The sequence below is a fragment of the Nannospalax galili genome, unplaced genomic scaffold (assembly GCF_000622305.1).
Source record: "Nannospalax galili isolate Female #2095 unplaced genomic scaffold, S.galili_v1.0 scaffold336, whole genome shotgun sequence".
NCBI classification, from domain to species: Eukaryota; Metazoa; Chordata; class Mammalia; order Rodentia; family Spalacidae; genus Nannospalax; species Nannospalax galili.
Genome location: NW_008343385.1, coordinates 8,982,625 through 8,988,753, shown reverse-complemented (window position 1 = coordinate 8,988,753; position 6,129 = coordinate 8,982,625). Strand labels below are relative to the sequence as shown.

The window sequence follows — 6,129 nt, the reverse complement described above, 5'->3', positions numbered from 1 at the left end:
TGTCATGCAATGCCCATGGAGGACAGAAGAGACTGTCAGATCCCCTGGAACCAGAGTTATGGACAGTTAGCTGCCATGTGGGTGCTGGGATTTGAACCCGGGTCTTCTGCAAGAACAGCCAGTGTTCTTAACCGCTGAGCCATCTCTCCAGCCCCCTATTTACAAAAAAAAAAAACCTTTTTTGTCTTTTTATGAGACAGGGTTACCTTGTAGCCCCAGCTGTCCTGGAACTCACTATGTAGACCAGGCTGGCCTTGAATGCACAAAGATCCACCTGCCTCTGCCTCTGCCTCCCAAGTGCTGGGATTAAAGGTGTGCACCACCACGCCTGGCTTTACAAAATATGTTTAAAGGCTCTCAGATAAAACTAGGCAAGTTCACTAAGTTGCACAGTTGGCTGAAGCGCAATACTCATCATCTTTAAATTTTACAAAGCAAAGCAGCTTCCAGGTAACTAAATACACACAAGTTCCTAGGGGGTGGCATGCCAGAAAGGGTATGAAAGCTCTGTGTTCCTTTCACATAGCTTTCCCTAACACAACTCTCCTCTGTATCCTCTAGAGTTCTTTGTTAAACTAGTACACTACACATGCTGAAAAGACCATGGATCCCTTAAGCCGTCATTATGACAATGGTCAGACGCTCAAGAAACAAGTAGAAAAAGGCAACTTATAATGGGCACAGTGTATTTCTACCCACATTCTACTGACAAATCACCCATGTCCAAAGTCAATGGGTGTTGCTGAGCATGGTGTCACATGCCTTTAACAGCACTCAAGAGGCAGGGGCGAGTGGATCTCTGTGAGTTCAAGGCCAGCCAGGTTGACAGTAAGTTCCAGGTCAGATGGGACTACAGGGAGACCCTGTCTCAAAAAACTAAAAACACAGAAAAAAAAAACCAAAGTCAATGAGTCATGAAAGTACACTATCTACAATGAAGCCACTCACTCAAATGATGGAGAATTATAAATGACACTACCACCACTTTTTAAGGACAGAAGTCAAGCGTTTTTTTGATAGGGTCTCCTTGTAGCCTTAGCTGGCCTGGAACTTGCTATGTAGACCAGGCTGGCCTTGATCTCAGATTTGCCTGCCTCTGCTCTCACCAACCTGCAGAAGTGTTTTTGTTTTTTAAAAAATATTTTATGTGCTCGCTTCAGCAGCACATTACTAAAATTGGAACAATACAGAGAAGATTAGCATGGCCCCTGCGCAAGGATGACATGCAAATTTGTGAAGCATTCCATATTTTATAAAAATCTTGCACAAAGACATTAAAAATTTTTTTATGAGTGTACTGCCTGCATGTAAGTGCACCTGTGTTGTGCAATGCCCAAGAAGTCAGAAGAAGGTGTTAGATTCCCCTGGAACTGGAGTTATAGACGGTTATTAGCTGCCATGTGTGCACTGGGAATTGAACCTGGGTCCCCTCCAAGAGCAGCTGGTGCTCTTAACCACTGTACCATCTCTCCAGCCCTGGAGCCAATGTTTTTTTTGACTTTTTGTTTTTATTTGATCTTTTTTTGAGACAGGGTCTCCCTGTAGCCCCAGCTAACCTGGAACTCACTATGTTTAGGCTGGCCTTGAACTCAGAGATCTGCCTGCCTCTGCCTCCCGAGTACTGGGATTAAAGGTGTGTGCCACCATACCCAGTGAATCAATGTTTTTTTTTTTTTAAATGTTTTATTTATTAATTTTAGTTTAGTTTATGTGTATGAGTGTATTGGCTGCATGTAGAGGGTGACAGATCCCCTGGAACTGGAGTTATGGATGGTTATTAGCCACCATGTGGGTGCTGGGACTTGGACCTGGAACCTCTGGAAAAACAGCATGTGTTCTTAACTGCTGAGCCATCTCTCCAGCCCGAGTCAATTTTTTTTTTTTTTTAAGAAGCATTTCATTACAGCTTTAACATAATAACAATTTCCAGAGCAAAGATACATCTCTTTCAAAAGTGGCTATAAAATTTTTAGGTTCCGTTGAATTAATAGTTATACAATATTGAACTCATTGTAAAACCCTGTAAGACATGTCAATGTTGAGTTTTTAACCTATTTATTTATTTATTTTTGGTCTTTTTGAGACAGGGTCTCCCTGTAGCCCCAGCTATGTAGACCAGGCTGCCCTTGAACTCACAGAGATCTGCCTGCCTCTGCCTCCTGAGTGCTGGGACTAAAGGCGTGCACCACCACGCCCGACCTGAGTCAATGTTTTTTAAACAAAAATTTTAAGCATTGTTTTTTTTTGACAGGGTTTCATCATGTAGCTCAGGTTAGCCTCAAACTTTTGAAATATGTGTACATGTATTTATTTGCATGTGTGTTGTGTGCATATATGTGTATGAGTACATGTGCATATGTTTGCCTTTGAGCACGGAGGTCCAAGGTTCACAGGTGTCTTCCTTGATGTGGGGTTGCTGCTAAACCCAGAGCTCACTGATTTTTAGGCTAATATGGATAGACAGTTTGCCAGTCTCCTGTGCTATGATCACAAGGAAAATACTAAACAGGTTCTGGGAATCAGAACTCTGGTTCTCACACTTGCATTGCAATCTATTGCCCACTGAGCCACCCCCCAAGTCTTGTTCCTCCTGTTTCCAAGTTCCCAGTGCTGAGATTATAGGAGTGTACCACCATTCCTGGCTACTTATGCAGTTTAAAGTTTCTAATACTAGCTACTAAATAGATGAAGGCAGCCATGGCCATAGTGATTGATCCAGTTAAATACAAAGGGTCCAATATAGTCAATAAAACTTATTTTTAAATAAGAGTCACTAAACTGAGCAAGAGGCCTAATGTTCCAGTCATGAAGAACTGCTTAAGTTCAAGCCTCATCAAAATGTAATCAAGTGAGGTTGCAAACACCTGTGATACCAGTGTGAGGGAGACTGAGGCAGGACTATTGGGAGTTCAAGGCCAGATGGGCTACTCGGTGACACCTGTCTCAAAAACAAAACAGAACCCATGTAAAAATTAGAAATTATGTCGGGCGTGGTGGTGCACACCTTTAATCCCAGCACTCGGGAGGCAGAAGCTGGCGATCCCTGTGAGTTCCAGGCTGGCCTGGTCCACATAGTGAGTTCCAAGACAGCTGGGGCTACAGGGACACTCTGTCTCAAAAAAGAATCCCTCCTCAAAAAAATTAGAAATTACAGTACATGAAAGTGTTTTTAAAAGTTTATAGTTTGGGCTGGAGAGATGGCTCAACAGTTGAGAACACTGTTCTTGCAGAAGACCCAGGTTCGAATCCCAGTATCCACATAGCAGCTAACAACTGTCCATAACTCCAGTTCCAGGGGATCCAAAAGCCTCTTCTGTCCTCTGATGGCATTGCACAACACGGGTATACTCACACATAAAATAAAAATAAAAATATTTTTTTTAAAGTTGATAGTTTTAAGATTCTTCATGTGCTGGATGTGGTGGCGGTGGCACATGTTCTAAATCCCAGCTGTCCAGAAGCTAAGGCAGAAAGAACATGAGGTATGAGGCCAACTTGGTCTCCATACTGAATTTAAGCATAGCCTGGATTACACAAACCCTCTCTCGATTTCAAAACAAAACAGAAATCTTCCTTGTATTGTACCTTAAGGTCACCATCAACTTCTGTAAAGTTTGGTTATGTGAACTAATAAAAAATAAATTCTAGCTCTGAGTACCCCTGCGCCAACCATTTCTGTTTAACTGCTTAAATCAGCATCCTTTTACAAGGCCAGAATACTGCCTAGCCCTAGTCCAGTAGATGTCTAGTCAATGAATAATGAATGATATAAGACATATCTGGAGGTCACATTTCAGAAAACCAACAAGAAAAAAAAAGATTACCACAGCCGGGCATGGTGCCCCACTTCTTTAATCCTAGCACTTGGGAGGCAGAGGCAGGCACATCTTTATGAGATCAAGGCCAGCCTGGTCTACATCAAGTTCCAGGCCAGCTGGGGCTACAGCAAGACCCAATCTCAAAAAGACAAAAAAGAAATTACCACACTGCCACAAGTGATATTACAAAAGCCACACAGCAAACTCATTTATACTTGTATTGATGGTTTTGCTCAATGAGGTTCTTTTTGAGACAGGGTCTCCCTGTTGTCCTAGCTGCCCTGGAACTCACTATATAGCTTAGGCTAGGCTGGCCTTGAATTCACAGAGATTCTCTGGCCTCTGCTTCCCAAGTGTTGAGACTCAATTTTTTAGAGACAGTTTCAAAAGTTGTTTCCCAGGTTCTATATAAAGATTAGTTACAGGCCGGGAATAGTGGCACATGCCTTCTGAGATCAAGGCCAAAGGCCAGACTGGTCTACACAGTGAGTTCAGATCAACTGAGGCTACAAGGAGACCCTGTCTTAAAAAGACCAAAACAAACAAAAAAAGGAGCATCAAGTAGATGCTGGAGATGAATATTTACAAAGATATGATATACAAATTCTAAAACAATCTACAGCCAAATCAAAACTATAGTGAGGATGAGGAGTTAAAGATATTGCCTGAGGTTCTCCAGTACACGGTGAATGGAGGAAAGATTTGTTGAGATTTTATAATTTGTCTATACACACAATTTCAACAATCTGGACATAATTTTTAAAATAAGGGGCATTTGCTGATAAAATTTGTGTAATGGCCCAGTATTCAAAAGTATTTTCTGCCGGGCATGGTGGCGCATGCCTTTAATCCCAGCACTTGGGAGGCAGAGGCAGGTGGATCTTTGTGAGTTCGAGGCCAGCCTGTCTACACAGTGAGTTCCAGGACAGCTGGGGAGACCCTGTCTCAAAAAGACAAAAAAAAAAAGTATTTTCTGATTACTTGAACTTTACCATCTGATTATCTGCAGGCTACTGACAAGGTAGTCAGGAGCACAGGGAATTCTTGCCTCCAGGTAATAATCAAATGAGTTACCACAGGCTAGGACCCTCCGCTCCTGTTTCTCCATCTTGAGCGCTACAACAAAATACTCAATTTTGTCCCATCTTTGCATCACGGTAGCTGTCAGCCCTACAGCGAATCCTGCCATAAAAACGTAAATAATTTCCTGGGACCATTCCTGCAAGGTTATTATCCTAACAAAACGATTCCCATAATCGCCCTGTTATCTTTACAGGACATTTTAAAGCATGTGCGTTGCAGTTACACAGTTCCTACCCACTCTAGGAATCACATAGTCGCTGTTAAAGGGGTCCAAGTCCCAGACCCCGGTCTCCCCCATGGAGGCTCTGATTTAGTCTCACAGACCGGGCGCTCGGAGCTGGAGCAGGAGACCTCAGCGGCTAGGACCGCTGGACCGAGCGTGTCCTTCCACAGCGATGGCGGCAGACACGGCTCGCAGCCCGCCGAGCGCAGCTGGCGTCACGGCTCGCAGCCGCGCTCTCCCGCCCATGTGCCCCGGCTGGCGACCCGACCGCCCGGCTCCCCGACAGCGCGGCGGGCCTAGGGGGCCTCGTCGGTCCGCAAGCCTGAGGGCAGACCCCGCGGCCGCTTCGCAGCCCCCAACCGCCTCACCCGCACTTGCCCGACCGGCCGCGCTGCCCTCCAGGCCCGTCAGACTCTTCCCGGTCACAACATACCGGATCCGGATCCAGATCCGGCTGCAGCGCCAGCCCCACCTCCTGCACCGCCCGCGCGACACCTGGGAACCGCGGCCCAGACGTGGCAGCACCAACGCCTCGACCCGCCCTCACGCAGGGCCGCACACGCGGAGGCCGAGACGCCACGCGCTGGACTCCAAGACTCCAAGGACTCTTCAGGAGAGAAGGGCGGAGCTCCGTGGGACGGGCGGGGCGCGGTGTGAGGTTCCGTGGGGCAGGGCGGGGCTGCGGAGCGCGACTCGGTGGTGCTAACAGAGCTCTGGTGCGGAGGCGGGGTTCCAGGCGGGGGCGGTGGAGCTGCATGGGGCAGGGCGGGGCTCTGGGCATAGGGAGGAGCTCCTAGGCGAGGGGCGGGGCTATGTGGCGTTAACGTGGCTCTGGTGCGGGAGGCGGGTCCAAGGGGCGGGGTGACGCAATGGGCGGGGCTTGAGCGGGTGGGCGCAAGGTGTCACCAGAAGTTTGCCTTGCAGGCGTGCCTCTTGCCTGTGCCTCTTAGTGCTACTGTCACGGTTTGCCTGAAAAGAAATCGCCTTAGGAGTCGGCTGGGCTGC

The 6,129-nt window shown here is 46.8% G+C and overlaps 1 protein-coding gene and 1 non-coding gene across 6 annotated transcripts in view; one reads left to right on the top strand and one right to left on the bottom strand.

The window, feature by feature from the left end:
• Nucleotides 1–5,859, bottom strand: part of Gnpnat1 (glucosamine-phosphate N-acetyltransferase 1) — a 15,647-nt gene extending 9,788 nt beyond the window's left edge. Inside the window, exon 1 of one of the 5 annotated variants that reach the window (XM_008839568.3) lies at nt 5,558–5,859. The gene's annotated coding sequence lies outside the window, so the exon portion shown is untranslated. Of the gene's footprint in view, nt 1–5,225; nt 5,466–5,492 lie in introns of those variants that run through there. The other 4 variants (XM_008839567.3, XM_008839566.3, XM_008839569.3 and 1 more) reach the window with 4 other exon arrangements.
• Nucleotides 1,149–1,253, top strand: LOC115071439. Its single transcript, XR_003850527.1, has one exon. It is a non-coding gene; the product is annotated as a U6 spliceosomal RNA (small nuclear RNA).
• Nucleotides 5,860–6,129: the final 270 nt, after the last annotated feature.